Source organism: Abramis brama, assembly GCF_963993115.1.
Source record: "Abramis brama genome assembly, chromosome: 9".
In the NCBI taxonomy this organism is placed as follows: Eukaryota; Metazoa; Chordata; class Actinopteri; order Cypriniformes; family Leuciscidae; genus Abramis; species Abramis brama.
The window spans coordinates 42,049,333-42,075,642 of NC_139971.1; the positions used below are offsets into that span (position 1 = coordinate 42,049,333).

The 26,310-nt window shown below is 39.7% G+C and overlaps 2 protein-coding genes across 2 annotated transcripts in view; both read left to right on the forward strand.

The window, feature by feature from the left end:
- The window catches only part of LOC311089879 (uncharacterized protein), an 832,216-nt gene that overhangs the window by 626,051 nt on the left and 179,855 nt on the right, over nucleotides 1-26,310 (forward strand). The gene's annotated exons all lie outside the window — the stretch shown is intronic.
- LOC311090050 (protein NLRC3-like) overlaps nucleotides 15,865-26,310 on the forward strand; it is a gene marked incomplete at its 3' end in the record, with an annotated part of 35,351 nt that continues 24,905 nt past the window's right edge. The window contains exons 1-6 of the mRNA XM_084125145.1: nucleotides 15,865-16,135; nucleotides 17,935-18,058; nucleotides 18,465-18,554; nucleotides 20,485-20,589; nucleotides 25,541-25,645; nucleotides 26,119-26,222. The remainder of the gene's footprint in view (nucleotides 16,136-17,934; nucleotides 18,059-18,464; nucleotides 18,555-20,484; nucleotides 20,590-25,540; nucleotides 25,646-26,118; nucleotides 26,223-26,310) is intronic.

Genomic DNA, 26,310 nt, shown 5'->3' on the forward strand with positions numbered 1-26,310 from the left:
AATGCCATTTTCACAAGATGTAAAATAAGTCTCTGATGTCCACAGAGTGTGTGTGTGTGTGTGAAGTTTTAGCGTAAAATACCCCACAGATATTTTTATATAGCATGTTAAAGTTGTCACTTTTTGAGGGTTTGCAAAAACGCACTGTTTTGTGCCTGGCCCTTTACATGCAAATGAGCTGCTGCAGAGGGCGGGGTTTCAAGAGCTCCTGTGTGTGTGTTAGCAGGTGATTACCTCATGCAGACACACTAAAATGATAGAAACTGTTCTGCCTTTAATGTTAAAACGGAGTCAGACAAAGATAGAGAGACTCAATAAGAAGTGACAACATGTAGAATGCAACAGGACGTCTCTGAATGATTAGTTGATGAATTTATGTTGCTGATGTGGTGTTAACTATCTTCAATTAGGATATTCTGTCATGGTAATCTATAAATCACTCGTATAGGAAATGTTGTGAGATGCACACAGAGTGACTTTCTATTGCATGTGAAAAGATGGATGCTAAAGTTTGAGCTGACTCACAAATGTACTCTTATACAAAAACTTTTCCTCTTCTCAACATGGACTGTGTGTTTCCGGGGGCGGGGTTTATGTACATTTTAGGGTTGGTGATGTCAATAACCCGGGAGGAATGTCGTGTAGTCCCTACCAGCCAGTCCTTTTCTTTAAAAGCAAATATCTTCCTTTGCTTTGAACTTTGAGCGTTGTAACTTTGCAGATGTTGTTTATGCTCAAACAGCAACATTACACACTACTAAAGTTAGAAAAGTGAAATCGTACTTTACCACCCCTTTAAATCTACAATATGTAATTTTTTTCACCGCTAGGGGTCACTAACCTCTTACAGTAACAAAGGCATAGGTTGATGATTGCTAATGAGATACAGATATCAGCGCCACACGCGAGTCACGCGGATATAAAGGAATAAGGACATTTCATTCTACCAAACTAACTTACCCACAAGTGCTGAATTACTACTCACAGGTCAGTTTATTAGACGAATGAAACTTGTGAGGTAACGCAGCGCTGTTTCACTTGGTCTACACTATCACATTAAACTGCATTTGAGTGTGTTGAAAGTTATAATGTTATTCTATGTATGTATGTCTGTATGAGACTAGCAGTAAGCTAGACTGGCTCCACCCTCCTACGTACTGCCGCTCAATTTTAATTTTCTTTCAGTACTCCGTCTGGGTTTGCGGTATATTCTTAGGTTTTCTCCGGCCAAATTTTTGGCGGTCCAATCAGCAAATAGAGGGAGTGGCTGAGAACGATGATGTTGAGGTCATGCGCTAGTTTGAGTTGTAGGGTTACGTCACGACCAAACGTTAGCGATTGGTTATGGCAGGCACTGCGCAGATCCAATAGTTTTAAACTTCAACAGAGAACCTGCCTTCAAGGAAGTTAATGCTTGTCAATGGAGAGTGGCCTGTACAAATGACATGTATGAGAGTCTGGTAGGACCAGGCTAGCAGTGAGCTCGATCAACATTAGAATAACATAACATAACATTGATTAGTTTTATGTACATTTGCTCACCTGTCTAATAAAGAGCGGCGTCTCTGTCAAGTCTAAGTTAGCCGCGGACACTAGCTCTCGCCATCTCGAAAACGCCACACCGTTTTATAAATTATTGATCTTCGTTTTAGTTCTCCTTTTGTCCCAAAGTCTGCTTGCCATGGTCCATAATATTTAAACGAAACAACAACAGCGTGAGCGCGCCACTAGACGTAACGCAGTTGTCCACGTCTGTCGCCATGGCTACTATGGCAGAACGAGTGGAAACCAGGGATAACGTGAATATTACGTCATTGACAGGCGTCAAGTGAACAGGGACGAGCCAATATTTAAAACTGGAATTTCTCTGAAATTAAAAATCTTTTGGAACTTTTGGGATATTGTAAGAACACAACTGCAGGAAATATCTCACACTGTGCAAGTGATTTTTGGATATTTTAAAATAAGACATAAAGTGAACAGATCAGATGGACCTGTAACAAGATAACAATAATAAATGTATTAACATTAAAGGGGTAGTTCACCAATGAAAATTCTGTCATTATTTACTCATTCTCCATTTATCATTTCCTTTCTTCTGCTGAACACAAAGGGAGATATTAAAGAATGTCTGTAACAGTTGATGGACCCCATTGATTTCCATAGTATTATTTTTCCTCCTATGGAAGTCAATGGGGTCCATCAACTGTTTGGTTACTAACATTTTTCAAAATATACTATTTTGTGTTCAGCAGAAGATACATGGAGAGTGAGTAAATAATGACAGAATTTCATTTTTGGGTGAACTATCCCTTTTAACTATCCATGTTTACGATAGGCTGCTGTCCCTTTAAGATCTGCACGCTTCTAACACACAGTGACAGACCAGTATCAAAGCAGCTCCTCACCAGAGTCGAGGCCTTCTGTGAATAAAAAAGCACTTGCACAAAATAAATAGCACCCTGCCTCAGTGCAGCGGTCTGCATGTACGGATGACAAAATTCCCAGCACTCACACGATATGTATGTGTATGTACTAGCTTCCGGCATACGACCGCATACTACGCAAGTTGACTTGCGCCACATAGGCCGTGGGCCAAGTCTGTTTTTCTCCTTTAGTTTTCGATTTGATAGATCTCCTCCAGGGAACTGGTTCATATTTTATAACTGGCTATATAAATTGTTGTTGAGCACATTACTGCTTGTTTCCAACGTCAATTGTTGCACATTAAAAATATAACGTAGATATAATCTCGCTAGCTAACCACAAAATGTTAGCCGGAGTAAGAACCAATCAAAGTTCGTGTTGTTACCTTGTCAACTTGAGTTGGCCAATCATGTCATTATTTGAAGCGGTGCTCGAAGCCCCGGATGTGAACTGAACTCGCGGGCGCGGCGGCCGATCAGTCAGTGGCGAGTTCTCCGTTGGACGTAACTTCTCCGTTTTTTGGCTACACCACACATCGTGGAAACGGTAGGTAACTGATTAGCACTAGCATTATCCAAAACATTGTAAAGTCTGAATCAATGCATGGGTAACAACTAATGTAAGCAAAGTACCGAATGCTGCTAACGTTACACACGTGGGTAATGTTAAGCTATTTGTGATTTTAAATGTGGTAGCATTTAAGGCAAGTTGGCTAGCGTTAGCACCTGAAGTAACTTAACGTTAGTATGGTAGAATCAGCTTTTTTTCTGTGGATACCGCAAGCTAGTTATGTACTGTGTGTTGTAAAGAGTTTAGCAAGGGAATATTTGCATTTGTCTTAAAATGTTGATTATGACGCTGAAGTTGGGGTTCGTCCAGAAGATGATAAATTAATTTTTTTTCCATCGTTCAGCCCCTTCCGTGTAGACTAACGTTAGCTGCTAGCTGTCTACACGGAAGGGGCTGAACGATGGAAAAAAATCTTAATTTATCATCTCCCTGCTCCATACACAGATGATTTAAACAGCTTCCGGAGTTCATAATGAGTTGACTGTTTGAATCAGTTATGTTGGGGCAGGGAGAGATCTAAAACACACACGGTTATAGTTAGCTTACGTTATCTCTTGTTTCCTGTCTAATCGCACATTGTATTTTGTATATTTTGCATGCGTTTCCTCTCCTGACGGTGGAGCCGACATTAGAGTGGAGCTCTTTATATACAGTCTGTGGAATCTACATCTGGAGGGCAGAAGGCAGACGCTCTTGGAACACCACACTTGGGTGAAGTAGGCAGCGTATTAACGGTATCTCCATGAGGCAACGTCCAGGTGGGGATTTGTTTTGTATAGTTGACTAACGTTACAGTAAGGCAAACGTTAGATCAGGGGTTTTCAAAGTCTGAGACAGCGTGCCTTCAGCCAAAGCGTGGAGAACGGCGTGACCCCCACCACATCTTTAGTTTACTTGGTAAGTTTCGCTCAATTCCTGGATGCCTATGGGATCATAATTATATTTTTGATCCCATAGACACTCAACATTTGAGCCAAAATAACCTAATATTGCTGAACATAACTTCTTACTACACCAAATAGTTATAAACATAGGTCTGTCCTAAGGCATTTATTAGTTTCTGACTGATGGGGGGGAAACAGTTCCCAAAAACTACTGTATCTCTGAACTCTCACACATGTAGTCTATTCTGTGTGATCTCCTTTTGATAACTAATGCAACAAGTAATGTAATATTGTTTCACTTCCATTGATCCTAAGGGGGCCCGCCTCACACTTTGAATACCCCTTGAGTTTATCAATGGCTAACTAGGGCTATTTAGTGAATTAACAACAGACAAAAATGAAACTTGAACCAGATTAACTTTATCAGTGTCATGTTATTTAAAGTTGCACGCTGTGGCTGCACGCTCATAATGCTGTATGTTGCGTCCTTAGACAGCATTGGAGCAGTTCGTACATAGACACATGTCTGTGCATGGTAGCTGGTGCTTTCTACATGTGCAGTTTCCCCCCACACATTGTAATGCTTTGCACTGGCAATGCACAAGCTCCAAGACACTTTTTGGTGCTGGTGGAAGTGTCATCCAATTAACTGCAAAGAATTCCCCCTCGATCCTCCATCCATGCTGCATTGGGGGAGGTATGTCTGGCAGACTTTGCAAACTTCTCCTGTAGAACAGAGGAATACAAAGTAGTTTGGTATATATTCCAGTATAAGGTCAGGTGGACATGGACAGATTTGATACATGTATGTAAAATATGTATTTGAAATACAAAATAGTATTTTTGTCATTTGTATTTGATGGGCCTCAGTAAAATGATGTAATGTGTATCAAAACAGTACAGTGTTGAGTATTTTAAAAACGTAGAAAATAATTTACCCAAAACAGGGAGTTGGAACGGTGTGTTGAGCGCTTTGCACATGCTTGTTCAAGACACATGGCAAGTGAAAGATGGATCTCTCATTGGTTTTCTCTGATTCAGGCAAGTCCAGGCAACAAAAGTTGCTCCACAACAAATGGATGTGAAATTGACCAAATTTGTGTCTGCTTGGGCAGCATAACCATGCAGGCATTAAAGATTTTTGTCGCTCTCTTTGATTGGACTACAAAAAATTTGTGTATGTTTTTTGACATGGCTACAGTCATCTAGTTTGCTAAAATAATCCTCATTATGATACAGTGCTTCTCAAAGCAGATTTGTAACGTCTTTTTAAGCAGTGAAGAGCTGTAAATTATGATCAAATGTTGTTTTGGAAACATATTGTAGTTTTTTTTTTTAAATACAAAATACTGTTTATTTTGATACATGTCATGGTTGCTGTAATTTGTATTTTTATGTATAGCTATACCTTTACAGCTTGAGTAATTTGTATCTTATTTCAAAATACATTTTGCTGTATTTTTGCCCATCCCTGAGTAACATTTGAATTCTTGGTATCGCTTGTTCTTACAGTACTAATTAGTTATTTTTTCTGTTCCTAGGTTCTGTACCTGTGTATAGCAGCCTGGTAGTTTGCTCGTTGAATGTGAAGGTGAAGGGAGTCCTTATTTGGAGGAAGACTTCTCTCCAAACATTTCCCTGATTTGAACATTTGCCACCTTGCCTTGTTGACATCTGTTATACCCTTCTGATCATAGAGCTTGCATGTGAATGCTTCCACTGCCTCGTAGAGCTCTGGTGGTACAGTAAAAGCTGTGCCCAATTTTCTGAATGTAGCACAGTGTTCTCGATTAGACAGGAGTGTCTTGACTGTCTTCACCTTTCCTATGCCATACAGGGAACTCACTGTGTCACAGCCAGAGAAGCAATGTAGACCAATCAGCGCATCACACACTTCTTCTCCTAGTTGGTCATGGATCCTTTCAACTTCAACTGTGCGAGTGTTGACTCCTTTTCCAGTGTGAAAGTACAGATGAGCCCCAACCTCTTTGTGAAAAGCAAGGGCCAGAACAAACACATCAGTGTCAGGACTTCTGATGACTATATGTCTGCTGTAATTAGCAGCATGTGCACAGTGTAGCAGAAGTCGGGTGTCTGCCTCTTCCTGTACTGTGAACAGATCTGGCATTGGTAAGACTTGCAGTTCAGCTGTATTTTGTCTTTTTCTTAGAGCATGGCACTCTCCTCCATGTCCAACGATTAAAGTGAGGTCATCCATCAGAACATTCCCGGATTTGCACCATCTCTCAAAGAAAAACTGTAGAAGATTTTCTTTGTTTTCACCACATGCCAAGAACTTTGCCCATTGCTTTGGTGTCCTTTGTTCTTCAGAATATATTTTGGTGACTTGAGAGCCCTTCACAGTACGTCGATCTCGTTCTGCATTCTTGATGCTCATGGTTTTGTAGGTGTCTGGTACAAAATGCACTACCTTGGACTTGCTTGCTTTAGCCACACTTATAATCAACCTCAGAGCACTGTCTGCAAACATCCCAAATGTTGCTTGGGGTTTCATGACTTGCACAAGTGCCATAGCATCCCACACCCAAGTTGAACCCTCTGGAATGTTGTCCACTGTTGCCGGTGGGTTGACCTCTGCTTCCAGAAAGTGCATCAGCTTTGCTTTGTCGGTTTTCATGAGGGAACCATCATAATGCGCCAGTGATGCGGGTAAGGGCCCTAAACTATATACAAGCATCTCACTCATGTCAATCTTTCTTGAGGTTCCAATTACAATTAGTCTGGCGAACAGATCACAGTCTGCTTTTAGGGCTATCTCTCTGCCTCTTGCTTTTGTCACAGTTTTAGTTGCAGTGTCTTTGAAGGTCTTGAGCTTCATTTTTTTCATTGGCTCATAGATTCCTGCCTCATCAGTTTGTAGCCTCTTTTCACAAAAAACTAAGAAGGCTTTCTCACCTCTCTCTTTTGCTTCATGCAGGTCTGTGAAAATGGGCTCTGATGCTACATGACCTGATGTGATGTGGTAAAGGACCTCTCTATCTATGGAAGGATCAAATGGATTAATCATGTTCTGAATGGTGGACATGATATTCTTTACATCCTTCTTGTCACATTCTCTTCGTGCATCATCTAGTTCCGCTCGTTGCCTTGTTGTGGTGTTATGTCCAGCCATGTCTCTGCACCCCATAGTGATGGCTGCACGCTCATGTTGTGTGAGTGTCCATCTATGAACTGCGCTTTTGTTGAGTGAAAACCCAGTTAGTCCACCTTTTGTTTTGGAGTCACGGTTTGCTGTCTGCTCAATCACTTGGTCACATGCAGTATAAGCAAAGCCATAGGTCTGTTGTCTCTGGGCAACAAAATCTCCTGATTGGAGCTGGTTGTTTATGCTTGGATGAGTGTCCCCTAAACTGTTCATCTCCATCCAGTACGTTGATAGGTATCGGGCATAGTTGATCCTGTCATAAGAAAAGAACCATGGCAAAATGGAACGGACGCTTGACAGATGGAGACTCCAATTTGCCTCTCGCGTTCCTCTGATGAAGAGGAGAAGGTCCTCAACCATTGATATGTATGTGCTCCAAAAGTGGAATGTCTTGTTGGTGGTGTTGTCTTTGATAAAATTTTCATACCCTCTCATAACTGTGAAGAAGTTCTCAGACATTACCAAAACATCAAAGTCTTCACCAGGGAAGGCTGTCTGCAGATCAGCAGCTAACTTCATAGCAGATTCACGGTCGTCTTCTGAAAGGATGTCAAGGTATGCCTGCCAGCGGAGTCTTTGAAGTGCCTCACACATTAACTTGTGGGTACGCATGCTTCTGTTGTACTGATGTCCAGTTATGACTCCTTCTATAGATCCTGCAGCAACAACTTCAGCTTCAATGATGACATCTTGTAATCCTGCATCCCCAAAGCGCTTCCCAATACAGGACAGGTATGCCATGGCTGTATGAAATTCCCCCATTCTCAGGACTAGTCGTTCCATAAATGTGGTGTTCATCCAACGAATTTCTTGTGCTTTTGCATATATGGCCTGATCCATTACCAACACAATTTCATTCTGCTCCAGTTTGTCTGCTATTTCTATTGAACGAGTGAGGATGGTGTGTACTGTGTCTAGGTCTGTTGGACTGGCGTCAATGACGGGCAGGTAACCAATGTTAGACTGCTGTGGAATCGTACCTCTCTGTAGCAGTGTATTGTGACCAGTCCATCCAGGTGAAGCACTGCCATGGACTTCTTGAGTCTTCATGAAAAAGTAGGCACCATCCAGTCTTCGTGCAGAGTCCTGTGTATACATGTATTTCTCTTGTCCCAGTTCAACTTCTGATCCAAAAGGTTTTGGACCGGTCCTCTTTTGTCTAATGTAGGTGTCGATATTAGCGTGAGGTGGTTGAAGAGACCTTTTCCTTGTTCTTTGCAGAGATACTGTCTCAGAAGTAGACACACCACAGGTAATTGGCCTCTGAATTACAATACCATTTGTGTTATGTGTTGTTCCCTTTCCAGATAGTGTTTCTTCACCAAAGTCGTTGTTGTCCCATACAAGTGTTGCTTGAACTTGAACTGTAATGTTTGGTGGGATGTATGTATCACCTCTTTGCAATTGCAGCTCCGCTAGAGCGGTGTCATGTTCCAGTACTTGTGAGTTGGAGGAACAGTGCCCTAGGCCATTCAGTATTCCTATCAGCTGAGCTGATCCTGTCGTATGTCGTACAGCCATGGCTAAGGAAGAATGCTTTGGCATGAGCCAGCGTCCTCTCATTGCAAGATTCATAATATCCTGACACAATGACACAATCTTCTGATTGTTCTCCACACTAACATTGGCACACAAACCATCAGTTCTAAATTCTGTAGTCATACCTGTTGTCCAAGCCAGGACATTGTATAATTCATTTGGTACCAGATTTGAGGCAGTGTCCATCTGAAGGTCTTGCGCTGTGGGTGGCCATGGCAGTTTAGGAGTAGTTTTGCATTTGGCCTCTATAATCTCCCTGAGTGACATGGCTGCATGATACAGAAGTCTCGAGTCTTTTGTTCCTTGCCCTGCTCCAACATGACTTGGTTCTGTGTCATCTTCTGTGTCATCTTCACTATGGTCTGATGATGATGGTTGTGTAGCTTCATCATGGATTACTTCATCAGCAGTTAAATCATCAACATAAACTAAATAATTTCTTGAGGATTTCAGAAATCTCAAAAATGGATGTGACTTTTGAAGTCTGGCTTTTAAGGAAAAAGCTTTGTAAGATGCAATGTCAACACCTTCTTTTTCCTTCACTATTTTCTTAAAAAGACCATTTAGCAAGGAGAGCCTTAACACCTCACGGTTTCTCAGCAACCTCTCTTCCACCACTGACTTGCAGAATTGGGTGTAGCCTGCCTGATATGGATTGCTTTCTGAAATTCCTCGAGAAGGAAATCTGGGCAGATGTCTTGTATAACGTCTGTAGCAGCTCAAATGATACATGGCCTCTGAAGCTACAAGATCCCTCCCACGTATGTGCATTAGTAGACTTTCATCCCTCCGTTCCTCTGCAGCAAGAAGTAGCTTACCTGCAGTTAGTGTTTCACACTGAGCAAGTTTTTCTTTTGACCTTTTTCTGCTGTGACTGTCTGTTATGTATTGGTTTTTTTTGCATATGAGGCATCCAACTGGTAGGAGATGGGAAGCTCTTTTTGGGAAGCTTGGACCATCCGATGCAGAACGCAAAACCCGAACCTTGGATGCAGTGTCATCACTGACTTCCTCTGGCAGCAGTTGGGCTTTATCTACATGGTTATGGGACACCAGGTAGGGGACAGAACAAAGGGGACAAAGAATGTTTATCAAAGTTTGTTACTTTTAATCTAGTAATCTCACTGTTTAGATATGGAAGAATACCATGTAATGTTTTTGTTTCAAATAAAACATTCCTAAAAAAACAATGACTTTTGTGTTCTATTCATTGTCAACCTTACACTAGTATTCACTGTAATCTTATATTTAATCTATGCTTTTTGCCCTTGTTAAATGTCCAGCTTTTCAATACAAAATTTAAGATACAAAGTGTTCAAAAATATACATTAATTAAAAATCACATTGTGTAATTAATATTCACTGGTATTGTGAGGTTTATTTAACACACATTTGTAAACTAACTAGCTTACAATACACGCATACATAGCCTACATGATGCACCAATACACAATTATCTTAATAGAGATTTAGTAGAATTGATGGATTTGATGCATACCTTCAGTATCTGTGGCTGCCTTTTCTCTCCTCCTACATGCTCTTGCAATGTGATCTTTATTGGTGAAGAGCATGTAGCATTCCCTATGGAAGCCCACATTAACTGGCACATCTTGGTCTCTCCAGGTTTCTGTTAAGTTAAATGTTGCTATGGCTTTTTCAGCCATTAAACTCTCAGCAGTGTTGAGGTTAACCCATTTCTGGGCACACTGAACAAATGATGCCCAACTTGTTTTAGAAAATAAGGTTATTGGGCTTTTTGCCTTAGAAGCAACATGTATACAGCACTTCATATTGTCATATACCGGCTGTCAATCGCGTCCTGCTTTGTTGTTATGCGTCTATATAAATAAATTAGGTGACAAAAGCCCACCCACGGGTGATCAATAACGTTAGAGCCTTCTGACGGTAAGTGTACAGTGTATATTATAGCTCGTGTAGACAAAGTATATAAAGCCTATTTTAATAGCAGAATTTCGTTATCAGAGTGCAACGTTACTGTATCAACTATGCTGGTTGTCAGGGAAACGTGACGGGTTGTCAAGGAGACGGGTGATTTGTTTACGTTTTCTGACGCTACGATTTAGTAGTCCTACAAATTCGCCCGTTTAAAAATTTAAGAGTTTAAATCGATATCTTCATCAAATGTGCACACTTCAACGTTGGAAACAATGCTTACTCTACTTATAAGAATTTTTACATGCCATCTGTAAACAAATTACTTAGTTCCTTGGCAGGGATCAATGAAATTCACAATTTCGGGGTCCGGCCCACGGCCTAACAAGAGTAACTCGTGACCTATGCTCGTGACGCATGTATGATGTACATAGAATGTAGGAGTATCGTAAGTTTAGACGCCTCTCACGGTTCAAACAAACAGCGCTGGGCAACAAACTCAAGCTCAAGCAAGACATTTCTCTTTAAAAATTGTTGTTTTAGACTTCTAATTCGTGACTGGTGTTTTGTTTAGCTCTATTCTCTGCGCAATTCCGCGTTTGTCATTTCGTCATGCGTCAGGTCAAGGGTCACTCTTCCACCGTAAATCGATGCATATGGCCGTCTGTCGGAACCTGGAAGCTAGTTATTTTAGTTGATAAAGTTTTAAATATGCATATTTTTCTTACACAAACCATCGCTTCACTTCAGAAGGCTTTTATAACCCCCCCGTTGCTAACACAATGCTAAATCATAAATCAGATGTAGAATAACATTACGATGTCCAGCAATCGATTTAAATAGTACATTGGGTTTAATTTGTCGTTTAATGAGGTCTAATATATGTAGGTATATCAGGCAGGGACACGTTTGTGTGAATTTTGCTTTGTAATTTCACTGGAACAAATAGAGTCTCCACAACGGATTGAAGCGTGTGTGCGAGCCACAAGAGAACACAGTATCCGCGCCACTGATCGCATTGGCAACGAGCACTTTGATCACTTGATTTAAAAAACAACACATTTCAGCGCATTTCAGCCTCTTATTTAACAAACAAATGAAATGAATGCTCTGCTAGTTAACTGGAGATGTTTTATTTATTTGTATTGGTACATTCGTGCCTCGAGATGTTTTAAAAGTAGTGGGGACAATATCGACCTTAGCAAAAAGTGGTGGGGACATGTCCCACCCGTCCCACTCGCAAATTACGCCTATGCATACACCTAGGATGGCTTGAGGGTGAGTAAATCATGGGGTGATTTTCATTTTTGGGTGAACCTTAAACCCTTTAAGGACAGGCGACAGCATGTTTACTAATTGGCTGCTGTCACTTTAAGACCTGCACGCATACAGACACGCATCTGATTTTCTCTTAAATAAAATCAAATGAATGAATCAGATTCTCAAGGAGGCGCCATAACTGAACTGATAGAATGCACTGTAGCACAATACTACGATATTTCTATAAAGCAGAGATCGTGGAGACATTTGAATCGTCCACAATCAAAAATCGTGATATAGCACACCCCTACCTTGAAGTACACCCCTATCCAGTCAATTTAGGGATTTTTTCAGTATATCTCGGTCACGTTGTTTTTTTTAACCTTTGTATTTTCCATTTTTGTGATTCACACTACAGTACTTTGTTTCAGACATTTTACCTCTATGCCGTCTAGCAATAGCAGTGACGTAAATGAAAATGATTGACATGATTTGACCAGCAGCTGACCTAAATGTCACATCTGTCCAATCACCTGCTTATTTTTTTTTTTATATATATATATTTCTTATGGGTCAAAACATTTTTTTTTTGTTCGTGCTGAAGTAAATTTTAAATAATAACAAAAATAGTCTGGCCAACCCGGGTACCCTGCACACGTAGGGCCCCTAGGCTGCAGCCAACGCAAGCCTGTGCATTAAAGGAGAACTCGGTAACTCTAGCGAACTCTAGTCACTTCTTTGCTGATTTTCCCTTTTGTTGTCGCATGTTTTCCCCATGAGCTCCCCCTACAGCTGTGGTGGGGGTGTATATTTCACAACACAGTCGTAAAAAACTCACTTGCGGCGGCCTCCTCCCCCTCTCTACCTCTGCTCATGTGCGTTTGTTTTGATCAGAGCAAGCCAACTGTATCGCGTGGAGCTATGTCTACCGAGGTGGGTGATCTGGTAATACATCATACATGCATGTGTGTTTTGTCGAATTGCCGTAAAGCAATTTGTGTTTCGCGCTTGTTCTCGTTCTAGTTCTCGCTTCTCACGAGACTTCCAATTTCTATCTTGCCGGGACGGTAGTGAACAAGTTGCAAGGTTGGTTTTCCGCCTGGGAACGCTGGGGGGAGCGGGGAAAGTCACCAATATCACCAGAACAGGTTGTTTAACCATCCAAATGATTTCTAGACAGTTTTATTAAGTTAAAAAAGTTACCAAGTTCTCCTTTAATTCCCACCTGTATATGACTGATGGCACCAGTGCTACTGCTGCCTTCGTGTTTCATCTGCACAGTGTTTACCATGCTTGTATCATGTTCATGACAGCACCAGTATCGCCGCTGCAGTGGACATCAGTACTAGGCTTTGGCAAGACCTCCTCCATTAACCATAAACACTGTGACGGTGCGGTGCTGGATGTCTCATGTCCCGGGATGAACGTTGCTAGGCGATAGTGCCGTCGCCTATCCATGTGCCTGTGGTACTGAACGGCAGCTGTTTATGCAGTCTGGAGACATTCGCGATTTTAGATCCCGATAGTGCCACCTTTGGTGACGCAGTGTCAAGAGACCGACTCGAAAGGGAATGTCACCGGTTACCTAACGTAACCTCGGTTCCCTGAGAAGAGGGGTTCATTTGGAAACAAAGCTAGTCTATTTCTAAATGTAATGGTGCATGTCCACTATACCAACAGAATCTGTCTGCAGCCTGCAAGACTTCAAGTTACGCCCCTTCGGGTTATGCCCACTTCGGGTTACGCCTACTTCGGGTTACGCCCACTTCGCGTTGATCACAGTTTTTTCGACCTGAGGTGCTCTCTAAACGATGTTGGGTGACGTCACTTCTTGTTGACGTTCGAAGTATTGTCAAACAAAACGGAGGCTAGCTCGACCCTCCCTCCTCCTCATCCTGCCCCTCCTCCTCAACACTGTCACAACACTGTCGTCAAAACTCATTGGCGACTCTCCCCCCTCCCATCTTCTCCCGCTGGTCATGTGCATTTGTTTTCAAAGAACCCGGCGAACGCACGGAGCCATGTCCATTGAGGTATGTATAATACACAGAAGGCTAGCATATATATGTTTAGATAGTATATGTGTGCAGTGCCGTAAAGCAGTTTGTTACATCGCTAGACCTGATATCACGCGATACTTCCTAATGCTGCGGCCGGTGTGGTGAACAATCAAGTCCGGTTGAAGAGATGAGTCCGAGCTGCGTCAATAGCAGAGGAGAAAGACCGCGAAATTTAAAAATACGACTGTTATTGTGTCACGAAATGTAGTTTTAAGAGTTTCTCAGTCGAGAATGTAGTTGTTTGAAGCTCAAATATGTTGTTTATTTATTATAAAAAACACACTAACAACGAGAAATGTTTAATTTCACAATCTATAGCTTCGGTTAAATACTAGTATGTTAAACATATAAGTTAAAAAATACATTAATGACTCGTTATAACGAAGTACAAACTTCTATAATAAAGTGATTTTGTATTATTTGTAACCAGGCACTAAAGCGATTACCCATAAAACGTGATTTGAACCAATCGGATTGCTTGTTGTCCTAAGCTCGGACTCATCTCTTCAACCGGACTCGATTGTTCACCACACCGGCAGAAGCAGTTTTACGCCCCTGTTGTGCCTGATGCGTCCAGTAGGGGAATATACTGCGAAATAACATCATTAAATCGACGCTCGAAACTTACACATTTAACAATATTTAGCCCATTAGACATACAGTACTGTGTAATCATATGGATCCTCAATGAAATATCTGCTGTACTATTCTCGTCATACAGCTACAAAAGTGTCCTACAGAGCATTTTATGAAGACAAACACAATTTATCCCTTTTCAAAAATTCCAAGGGCCATTTAGAAGAAAGACAATATTGTTGTTCACAAAAAAAATATTTATTGACCCCATTTATGAATTTTGATGACTCCTGTAGATTACTCTCCTAGGACTTTAACTGTTTTTCTATCCTCCTCTCGAAGTGGACAGGCGACAGCAGTGCTCACTGATATAAAAAAAAAAGTAAAAAATATTTAAAAAATTAAAAAGGACATCCATGATGAATTTGATCTTGTCACTGTGTAGTGTGTGTGTGTGTGTGAGCTGCCCAGAATTGATGTCAGGTGAGTGTGGATTGCATCAATTTGCTCCTGATCTTCAAAGTAATGGCACAGGCACTTGTTGGTTGAACACTTTTGAAGTGTCAAGCCACTTTGATTTCTTTTGGCCACTGATGATGGACTGTGCAGAGAAAATTGAAAATGACATTAAAATATCTCTAAAAAAGAGATGGGTGTTTATATTTTATACAAGTTTAGAGAGAGAGATTTTCATTTCCTCAAGTAGCTAGCAAACACACCTTTATGAGATGCAAGTTAAAGAGAACTTGGTAAAGACAGAGTATGATAAAACCCACATTAAGTGCACATAGCCTACATTTTAGTCCAGATCAGTAAGCTATTTTAAGAAAAATGTATATTAAGATATATAAATTAGATAATTAGATCATCTCATTTATAAGAAACAACTCAAACCAGAATCTACATTCAAACCATATGGGAAAAGTGTGTGTGTTTTAATGTGTGTTTTATCATGTATGACGTTGGAAATTATCAAAATATTTGAGTGAGTGTGCAGTTTAACTCTTTACTTAGAGAGAGAGAGATTTACATATACATATTTTATAAATGTGTCTTTTGTGTGTTCACACCATAGACTGTAAAAACAAAACAAAAAACAAGTTCACATATTTTCAATATCTACAGGAATGCAATAAAAGAAAAAATAAATAATAGATTTTATTAATTAATTAATTTACATTAAATCAAATCAATGGCTTATTTGGTGTAATCGTCCCTTGACTTGTTCTCTCCTAATGCATTTACAGTACCAGTAGATTTTGAGACTTGATTTAAAAAAAAAAAAAAAAAAGGGTCACGTGACAGGCAGAATGAGGAGCAAATGCGCACTGAGTTTATAGAAACGAAACCGAAAGTGTTAAACGAAAGAAAACCACTTTAATAATTTAACATATAAATAACACTTTTTAAATAGTCCACTAAAGTGTTTATTACAAATAAATGACTAAATGTTAAAAATGAAAACATTTAATGAACAATAATTTGTGTTGCATTTACAATCCTGTGAAAACGGGGTGCCCCCACTAACTGTGCACCTGCCGCCATTTCTCCATCACCACAGTTCTCAGCGCGAGCGTTGCTTCATGCTTCAGCAAAAGGAGGAAGTCATATTGATCAGTTAATCGTTAACAAAGTTTATGAACAGTCGACAAATCTCTTCCACCAGATACTGTACTTTGCTTTGGACTCGTAACATGTGACAAGCGAACACTGTGAAGTACAGAAAAGAAATCTAAGTCTAAATTCTCTTCAGACTTCAAGTAAGTTTTAGCTTTATTGATTACAGTTATTTTGGGAGATATAGTATTGATTTTATACTATTTATCACCGTAATTTAAGATTCGAAGTTTAAGTAGGCCTGTTTTATTCCGGAAGTATTATAGTCTCGTTACTCCAAACAGACGTAGATGCTGCTAGAAATTAACTTACACGAATAAATATTTTGAAAGCGATGAAAGTTAACACATGAAGTTTATTCGAAAGGGTTATTTTAAACGAATAATGCGTTTCAGAAGGGTTTTCCTTTTTCATTTCGGGCGGTTGCTTTGTGATAATGCGAAATCGAAAGTATTTTAAAATAGATCATCAGAGATAAAACATAAATCTCATAGTTAATGTTCATTTATGTTAAATATAATTAATAATACTAATACTAATAATCTACTGAATATAATATTTTGGTTCACACAGATATGAATTATATATATATATATTAGGTAATACATTTTTTCTCAATGTACAAATGCATTTAGGACCATTTTAAAAAATAATAAAATAGATTGTGAACTTGGGGCAATGATCAATAAAAAATTAAAAGAAAAATAACTGAATAAAGTAATAAACAGTTTTGGAAATAAATTAGTGTAACATTTTTTTATTAAACTGCAATACAGAAAGTTATGAACTTTATATGAGTTCAGTTTGCCACCTCAAGTTTTAAACACAGTAGCCTAATTATAATGTCCATTTCTTAATGTTCTTAAATTTCCCTAATAGCACATGTAGGCCTACATCACAGAGACATGTTTTAGATGTCTACATTTACATCTGCAGGTTATAGTTGCTCATCTGCAAAATGTCTCTAAGACATTTAGATTAGATTTTAGACATTTAGAAAATATTTAAGATTAAGTTTATGATTTAGAATGCATGCAAAACTGCTTTCATTAAGACGTTTATCAGATGTTTCCAGCGTTCTTTAACAGGCATCTTAGAGACATACCTGTGCAATCTGGGTTAGACGAGTTGTGAGAAGTTTTAAGCCATCAATGATAGCAACGCTTCCCTGCGACTTATTAATAAAGATGCTTCGCTACTGAATGGCTTCATTAGCTATATTACTCTCTAATGCTCAATTAATAGAGAGAGATCCCCCCCCCCCCACCATCCTCAATAATGAATTTAAATAAATGCTTTGATTCATTCATTCAAATAAATGTAATCTTATGCAATACTTAATCTCCGTGTCTGATTCGTCGAAGCAGGCAGAATGCTAGATCTAATGAGCCATATAGGTGATGAAAATTAAAAAAATGTACCCTTCAGGTCAAATATTGCACAGCAAACATCAATAACAGCTTTAAATTGTCAGTACTGGGAAATCCACAGCTGTCCATGAAACAATTTTGAATGCACTCTGCTTTATGTAAATGGACTGCATTTATATAGCGCTTTCACAGACCTATGGCCACCAAAGCGCTTTACATTGCCTCACATTCACCCATTCACTCACTCACTCATTCATACACCGACGGCGGTGTCAGCCATGCAAGGCGCCATCCAGCTCGTCGGGAGCAGCTGGGGTTAGGTGTCTTGCTCATGGACACCTCGACACTTGGTCAAGTGGAACCAGGGATTAAACCACCAACCTTTCAGTTTGTAGACAACCTACATGAACCGCTGAGCCACTGCCGCCCCTTATGTCATGTGGTTCTTTGCCTCCATGCTGTGCTTTAAAATCATTTAATTTACAGCTAGTCGTGAATTATCCCTTAATGAACGATCTCTACATGGCAGTATAGTTGTTTGTAACATCTCATTAACATATTGTCATCTCCAGGTCATGTTGAGCTGACTTTTACAAACCAGTGCTGATCTGTTTGCACTGGTTGTTTAGCTGCAGTAATGTCGGAGGAGCGAGGAAAGGACTCTCTCTCTAAGATGAGTCTCTCAGAGAAACAGAGGTAAGACTGCAGCCGTTTTCACACAATCATTTTAAACACTACTGGAGTTTCAGGTTTTTCCCTGTGAGGAACTAAACCTTAAACCTTAAACCTTAAGAGTGCTTCTCTCACTATTGTTGTGCACAAAACTTTAGTTTAAAACTTCCTAATGTTTTACACAATTTACATTAATTCTAGAACAAACAGCTTGTTTCCATCCAATCGAATCTCTGTGGAGTGAAAAAAAAGAAACACTGCAAAAGATAACTAGTGTGTCCAAAGTTAATGTCTGCGGTTAAGATAGAAATAATAATTCATATAGTTCTAGTTAAACTGTATATAACTACCATTTGGAATATCAAATGTCTTCATTGATGCAGAGGAACCTCTTGTAGTAAAGTGTTTTTTCCTTCTGCTCTGTCATTAGTGAAAGATCAGACTCTGTGCCTGTGAAGAGTGACCGATCAAAAGGTGGTGGACCAAACTTGTGTGAAGAAACACCATCAGATATTGAAAGGTATGTTTCATGTGTTTCTCCACCTTTAGTAGTTACGTTGAGTTTTGCTGCACTTTATGTAATGATAGCCTGGCAAGCCTGCGATTCAGTTAGTTTAAAGGGCCCCTATTATGCTATTTTAAAGTTTCCTAATGTTGTTTTGGAGTCTACTACAACAGGTTTACATGCATCAAAGGTCAAAAAACACTTTCATTTTCTCATAATATACATTTGCACATCACCAGATTTTCAATGATTCTCAAATGACTAGTCAGATGAATCGCTCTCTCTAAATCCCTCCTTTCCACGAGTTACTCTGCTCTGATTGGCCAGACAGCTCAGTCCATTGTGATTGGTTTACCGTGTACAGCGCGCATCGAAAACAAAAACGCCCATTGCCATAACAACGTCAGCTCTGCTTGTCCTGAGGCTTCCTACACCGTAAACTAAACACAGTAACGAACAATGACGTCTATTTGACCATATCAATGCGAGCGCAAGTCTGATGATGAAACACTGGAAGAACTAGTTATTCAACCCTAACCTCCATCACAAGAACGACTCGAGCAGAACGTTTCTCAGTGATACACTGCTCAGTTTGAGGTACATTGTATGAGATGTTGCAACTGTAATTCCTCAGCATCAGCATTAACAACACTAAGCACATTTTAGATAGAAATCATGTTGAACCGCATATGCTTTCACGAAAGCGGCTCATTCAGTTATTGAAATCACATGAGATTGTTGATGTTTGGAGAAATTTTCATGGTAATCAGAGGCAATATACATGGACTCATGCTTACGATAACTTAATTTCTTTAGCAAGGTTGGATAGGTTTTATGGTTTCAAACACCAGCTTAGTTTTTTCAGAAGCTGTTCAATCGTTCCAGTAAGCTTTTCTGATCATAGCTTGATACAGTGTGTTGTGTCTTTAAGCTCCATTAAGCCAAAAAGTGCTTACTGGCACTTTAATAATAATATCACCTATTTTAGAAGAGTGCAAAGGTGTTTTTTTGTTTTCTGAAAATGTGTCATTATTGGGTTCAGAGCAGGCCTCTGGAAAAGCCTTGTATAAAAGTTGTGTCAAATCTTTGAATAGAAGGTTTTTAGATAATAAAGTAGATACACCCTGGCGTACCATCCTACAGATGAGAGAGGGCACAAAACCAGAATGGAGGGCTCTGTACAAGTCACCATTAACTAAGAAAATAGGCGATTTACAGTGGAGAATATTACATGGGGCAGTCGCAGTTAATGCTTTTATTTCAGTTTTAAACCCTGGTGTTGGTCATGGTTGTCCATTTTGTTTGATGAGAGAGACTGTGTTCCATGCATTTATGCAATGTTTTAGACTGAAGTCATTGTTTATTGTTTTACAGAATTTATTTGTTTGTTTTGGTGAAACATTTTCTGTTGGAGTTTTTATTTGTGGTTTTAAATATGTTAGGAGACACCGATTTCGGTGTCAAGTCTTGAACTTTTTGCTAGGCCAAGCTAAAATGGCTATTTATAATACTAGGAAACATAAAATTGAACGAGATACAAGTTATAATTTAGAGGCAGTGTTTTTCAATTCAGTGAAATCTAGAATTTTAATTGATTTTCAATATTTTAAAGCCATGAATGATCTTGTTTCTTTTGATCAGATTTGGTGCAATAAGTTTTTGGTGCACTTTGTGTGAGATTATTGATGATAACCTGCATTTTGCATCCCTCTTAAGATAATTGTGTCTTGGCTGTTCTGAGTTTGTTTTTACAGTGTGTTGATTGACTGGACAATGTTTTTAATTTTGTAATAAATGGATTTTGAAATTCAAATTCTCTCTCTCTCTCTCTCTCTCTCTCTCTCTCTCTCTCTCTCTCTCTCTCTCTCTCTCTCTCTCTCTCTCTCTCTCTCTCTCTCCCTCTCTCTCTCCCTCTCTCTCTCTCTCACTCTACCTCATATATTAGTGTAAGATCAGGCTCACCTGTGTCCAGCTCTGTGTCTGTGAAGAGTGACTGTTCGAAAGGTGTGGGACCATTCTTCAGAGAAGAAACACCATCAGCAACTGAAAGGTATTACACGTGTTTTACATGACAAGGTTATTTTTGCTAAAGTAGCCTATTATTGTAACGTTTCTGTGGGAGTTTACCTGAGTTTCCAGCATGTTGTGTGATGCTTTCTCTGGTGTGTTGCGTCTCAGTCTGGCCGGTACCCAGAGTGCTCGCTCATGAGTTCGAGCACGAGCACACGCTTGAAAACTTGGTTGCAATCTGAAACATCACAGATAGAGGCCGCTGAAAACTACATACAGCACCTTTAAGAAGGACAATCGTGGGGCTATTCTGTATTTAATTACACTAAATCATCCTCAAATGATACAAGAGAACAGCTGGTAGAAAAGTTTCTCTGTGAATCATTTGTGTGCTAATCCCATCAGTCTGAGTGAAACTGGGGCTTCAAGAGCCATTTACAGACAATAAGGAGAAAACAGGAAAGGCAACTTTGCTGAGCCGAATCATTATCTTACCCTTAAACACTAAATACAATATTCTTTACCGTGATGTTATGTAAGGAAGCATATTTGAAATAGATTCTTAAAATTGAATCCTTCAGTCCCCTCTTTGAGAGTTCTTAAAAACTCTCACAAAAATACAAATTTAGACACTTAAAAGTTAATTCTTGTAACTTGAAAAAGTTACAGGCACAAGCATGATCTGTGTTGTTCATCTGTAATTGCATGCTGACACAGAAACAAAACATGCAATTAGGGTCCGTGAAGTCTTTACGAGTAATAGTCTTTTCTGGTTGAAAACTGTTATTTCCTTGTGCTGGACGCGAGTCATTTGTTGGTTGACACTCTTGATACTAACAGGTTTCCGAACCATGAAGAGTTATCTTCAGTCATATTAACCAGGTGCAGCACTCAGATAATGGTGCAGGCTTGTAGTCTTGATCATTTCGATGGATGACTGAAGGTTTTGTATCTCTGCGTTGTGTATTTTTTCTTTTTCTTTTGTGATTGGCTCGTTCAGCAGTGGGTGTAGTTGTCTTCTTGAGGTTGTGGCTTCATATGCAGGTGAGATGTCGTTGCATATGGATTTTTGGAACAGCCATCAAGTGTTTATCTGCACAGAGGAAGAAAGAAAACAGAAAACAGCATTGATTAAAAGATCTGTCACATTGTATTGCATTGGAAAGAATAACCTACAGCATAAAGGGCAAACTAAAAGATTACCATAAAATATGGGATCTTTTTATACATTTTCTGGAAAATAACCAAATATCGATACAGGCAATATTAGATACCTCTCAATCCACTGATTGATATGTGTATATAGGATGTGCTTATGTATTTGAAAATATGTGGACACATCTGTCTTAGCCTTTGTATAATAACTTCTATACCTGTGTAACTGATTTTTTTTTTGGATGCTGAGGGTGGGTGTGGGTGGGTGTGGGTGTGGAAAGATAGTTAAAATATAAAAAATGTTTTGTTTTTTGGAAATGTTTTTGTTATGCTACATGTTTTTCAATAAAAATATGTAAAAAAAAAAAAAAAAAGAAAACAGAAAACAGAGCAGTATTTCTTCAAACACCTTTAAGAAGGACAATCGTGGGGCTATTCTGTATTTAATTACACTAAATCATCCTCAAATGATACAAGAGAACAGCTGGTAGAAAAGTTTCCCACTCTCTCTCTCTCTCTCTCTCTCTCTCTCTCTCTCTCTCTCTCTCTCTCTCTCTCTCTCTCTCTCTCTCTCTCCAATTCAATTCAATTCAATTCAATTCAATTCAACTCAATTCAATTCAATTCAATTCAATTCAAATTAACTTTATTGGCATGACTGTGTAAAATAGCACAATATTGCCAAAGCAATAGACATATACAAATATATACGTACAGGTAGATAAAAGTGAAAAAAAAAAATAATAATTTCCATATTATGCATAAATATATCACAATGAAAAAAAAAAGAAGAAAAAAGATATATATATATATATATATATATGGTAACAAAAATAAGTACAGAGAGTAGTTTAAGGTAAAAGAGGGTTCAGCCCTTGTCCCTCATATGATGGCAGGAAGACACATACTGCGCTGCCAGGAGAACACACTCTTCTTTCTCTCCCAGAATATAAGACAGTTTGTCTATGAGGCTCGCTTGTTGGAATTGGGGTAAAATCTGTGCTATTAGTGTGAAATAAGAGTCTCTGATGTGTTTGTACTTGCTGCACTGGGTGAGGAAGTGCAGCTCGTCCTCTACGACTCCATCAGTGCAGTGTGAACACAGTCTGAGCTCTCTGGCTCTCCAGCTCGGCTTGTGGCGGCCCGTCTCCACACACAGACTGTGGTCACTGATGCGATACCTCGTCAGGAGCTTTCTCTGACCATAATTACAGATATCGGTCAGGTATGGGGCCAATTTATAATCAGACTTTATTTTGTGGAAGTATTTTAATTTATTTACTTGTGTGACCTTTATCTGCCAATCTTGTATGTATTCTTCTTTGGTTATGTTCCCTATTTCTTTTACTTTTGCGTGTCTGAACTGAATTGTTGGATTAAGTTGGTGTTTTTCCACTAAATGAGTCATGGGGTCGCTCTCAGGGTGTCCTGCCCTGTATCTGAGAGCGCAGTGATGGTAACTGTCTGTCTGCGCGTCTGATAGATGGAACCAGAACTTTGCGGCTCTCTTCTGGATCTCAGATAGGAGAGGGAATCGGCCTAATTCTGCCCGGCAACCCAGACTCAGAGCGTTTCTGTGAGTTCCCAGGATGTTCTTGCAGAACTCGAGGTGGAAAGTTTCCACAGGTGTTTTGTCCCAGGAATCGTAATTTAGTTTAAATTTGGGGCCCCAGATTTCACAGCCGTATAGAAGGATGGGTTTGATGATGCTGTCAAAGATTTTCAGCCACAGTTTAATGGGTGGGTTAAATTTGAACAGGGGTTTTCTTATACTATAATAAGCCCTACGTGCTTTATCAGTCAGATCTTTCACTGCAGTGTCAAACTTTCCAGAAGCTGAGATTGTCAGACCCAAATAATTATAACAGGTGACATGATTAAGAATGGTTCCCCCAAGTGTAAATGTGTATTTGTTGTCAGTAAGGCGAGGTTTCTTCTGGAAGATCATGATTTTGGACTTCTCCATGTTTATGGGTAAGGCCCAGTCGCTGCTGAGCTCCTCCAGAAGCGAGAGGCTTTGGTGCAGACCCTCTTCATGAGGAGACAGCAGCAGGAGATCGTCAGCGTACAGGAGGCTTTTGATTTCTCTGTCCTCGAGGGTCAGACCAGGACAAGAGGACTTCTCAAGTGTTGATGCCAATTCATTAATATAGATATTAAATAGAGTCGGGCTGAGGCTGCAGCCTTGACGGACTCCTTTAGTTTGACTGAAATAATCAGTGCGTTTGTCATTAATTTTGACGCCGCATTTGTTCCCATTGTAAATGTCCTTTATGATGTCATATGTCCTTCCTCCTATTCCACTTTGAATTAGTTTTAGGAAAAGTCCATTATGCCAAACCGAATCGAAAGCTTTTTTAAAGTCAATGAAGCAGCCAAATATTTTCCCTTGTTTTGTTTGTTGGACATGTTTTGTATGAGTGTGTGGAGTGTGTAGATGTGATTTGATGTTCTCTGTTTAGGCATAAAGCCAATCTGACAGCTGTTGAGGATCTTGTGTTCTTGAATGAACTGGACTAGTCTGTCGTTGATGATGGAGCAGAATAGTTTGCCCAGGTTGCTGCTCACTGTGATGCCCCTATAGTTATTTGGGTCGTACTTCTCACCTTGTTTAAAAATTGGTGTAATCAAATTTCTTTCCAGATCTCAGGAAAGTGTCCTAATTTTAATAAAAGATTGAATAATTTCAGAATTGCCTCTTTCAGTTTGGGGCTGCTGTGTTTCAGCATCTCATTAGATTTTAAATCCACGCCACAGGATTTTTTATTTTTTAGGGATTTGATCTTGTCTGTCAGTTCGTGTAATAATATGGGCTGGTCTAACTGGTTTAGCTGGTCTTTTACAGTGTGTTCCAGGGTGTATAGTTGGGAGGTCAGATGTTTTTGGGTGAGGGTTGGTTCGTTTTGTGAATAGAGTTTTCCAAAATGTTCTGTCCAGATGTTTGGGTCATAGATGGGAATGTGTTTGGGTTCTTTTGATTTATCTAAATTATTCCATAATTCCCAAAAATAATTCTGATCGACTGCCTCCTCAATCTTATTAAGCTTTGCTTTCATGTGATCAGCTTTTTTCTGTATTAGAAGTGACTTATATGTTTTGAGGATTTGCTGATATTTGTCTCGTGTTTGTTGGTTTGCAGGGTCTCTGTGTTTTATATTTGATAATGATCGTAAATCTTTTCTTAATTTTTGGCATTCCTTATCAAACCAACCATCTTTAGCAATTTCTTTCTTACATCTGTATTTTGTTCTTTTTCTCAGGGCTTTTCTGACCACTGTAGAAAATATTTCATTTAATTGATGAGTTGCTAAATTATAGTTTTCTTCTCTTCGCTAAATGAAGTAAATAGGAATGAATCTATCATGTTCTGAACACGAGTGCTGTGGAGCTGGGCTTCATACTGGGCAGGACTGTCTTTACTCCACATAAATCTGGCGGGGAGGGGGTGCAGTTTAACCTTCTGATCTGAATAAGGCCGGAGATTCCCGGATCTGTTCAGGCTGAGGACTGTGTGATTGTGGTCTGATAACGGCAGCTGTGGCATCACTGTGAAATAGTTGATGTTATTGTTGTCTATATCTGTGATGCCGTAATCTACTGTGCTGCTGCCGAGACATGAGCAGTAGGTGAAGCGACCCAGAGAATCTCCTTAGTTCTGCCGTTAGCTATGTACAGACCCAGGCTTTTGCAGAGCTGCAGGACTTGTTTTCCGTGCCTGTTTATGGTGTTGTCATAATTCTGACGTGCCTTTGTAAAGTGTTTCTGCTTATATATATGCGAATTGTTGATATATTTTATTTCATTCTCTCTCTCTCTCTCTCTCCCTCATATATTAGTGTAAGATCAGGCTCACCTGTGTCCAGCTCTGTGTCTGTGAAGAGTGACTGTTCGAAAGGTGTGGGACCATTCTTCAGTGAAGAAACACCATCAGCAACTAAAAGGTATTACACATGTTTTACATGACAAGGTTATTTTTGCTAATTTCTCACATGTGGTTTATGTGCAAAAAAACATTTTGATTTTATTGTTTATAATCACAGAAGACAATGTCTGAAAGAGGACAATCGTGGGCTATTCTGTATTTAATTACACTAAATCATCCTCAAATGATTCTCTCTCTCTCTCTCTCTCTCTCTCTCTCTCTCTCTCTCTCTCTCTCTCTCTCTCTCTCTCTCTCTCTCTCTCTCTCTCTCTCTCCCTCTCCTCTCCCTCTCCTCTCCCCTCCCCCTCCCTCCCTCTCCCTCTCCCTCTCCCTCTCCCTCTCCCTCTCCCTCCCTCCTCCCTCTCCCTCTCCCTCTCCCTCTCCCTCTCCCTCTCCCTCTCCCTCTCCCTCTCCCTCTCCCTCTCCCTCTCCTCCCTCTCCCTCTCCCTCTCTCTCTCCTCTCTCTCTCTCTCACTCTACCTCATATATTAGTGTAAGATCAGGCTCACCTGTGTCCAGCTCTGTGTCTGTGAAGAGTGACTGTTCGAAAGGTGTGGGACCATTCTTCAGTGAAGAAACACCATCAGCAACTAAAAGTATTACACATGTTTTACATGACAAGGTTATTTTTGCTAATTTCTCACATGTGGTTTATGTGCAAAAAAACATTTTGATTTTATTGTT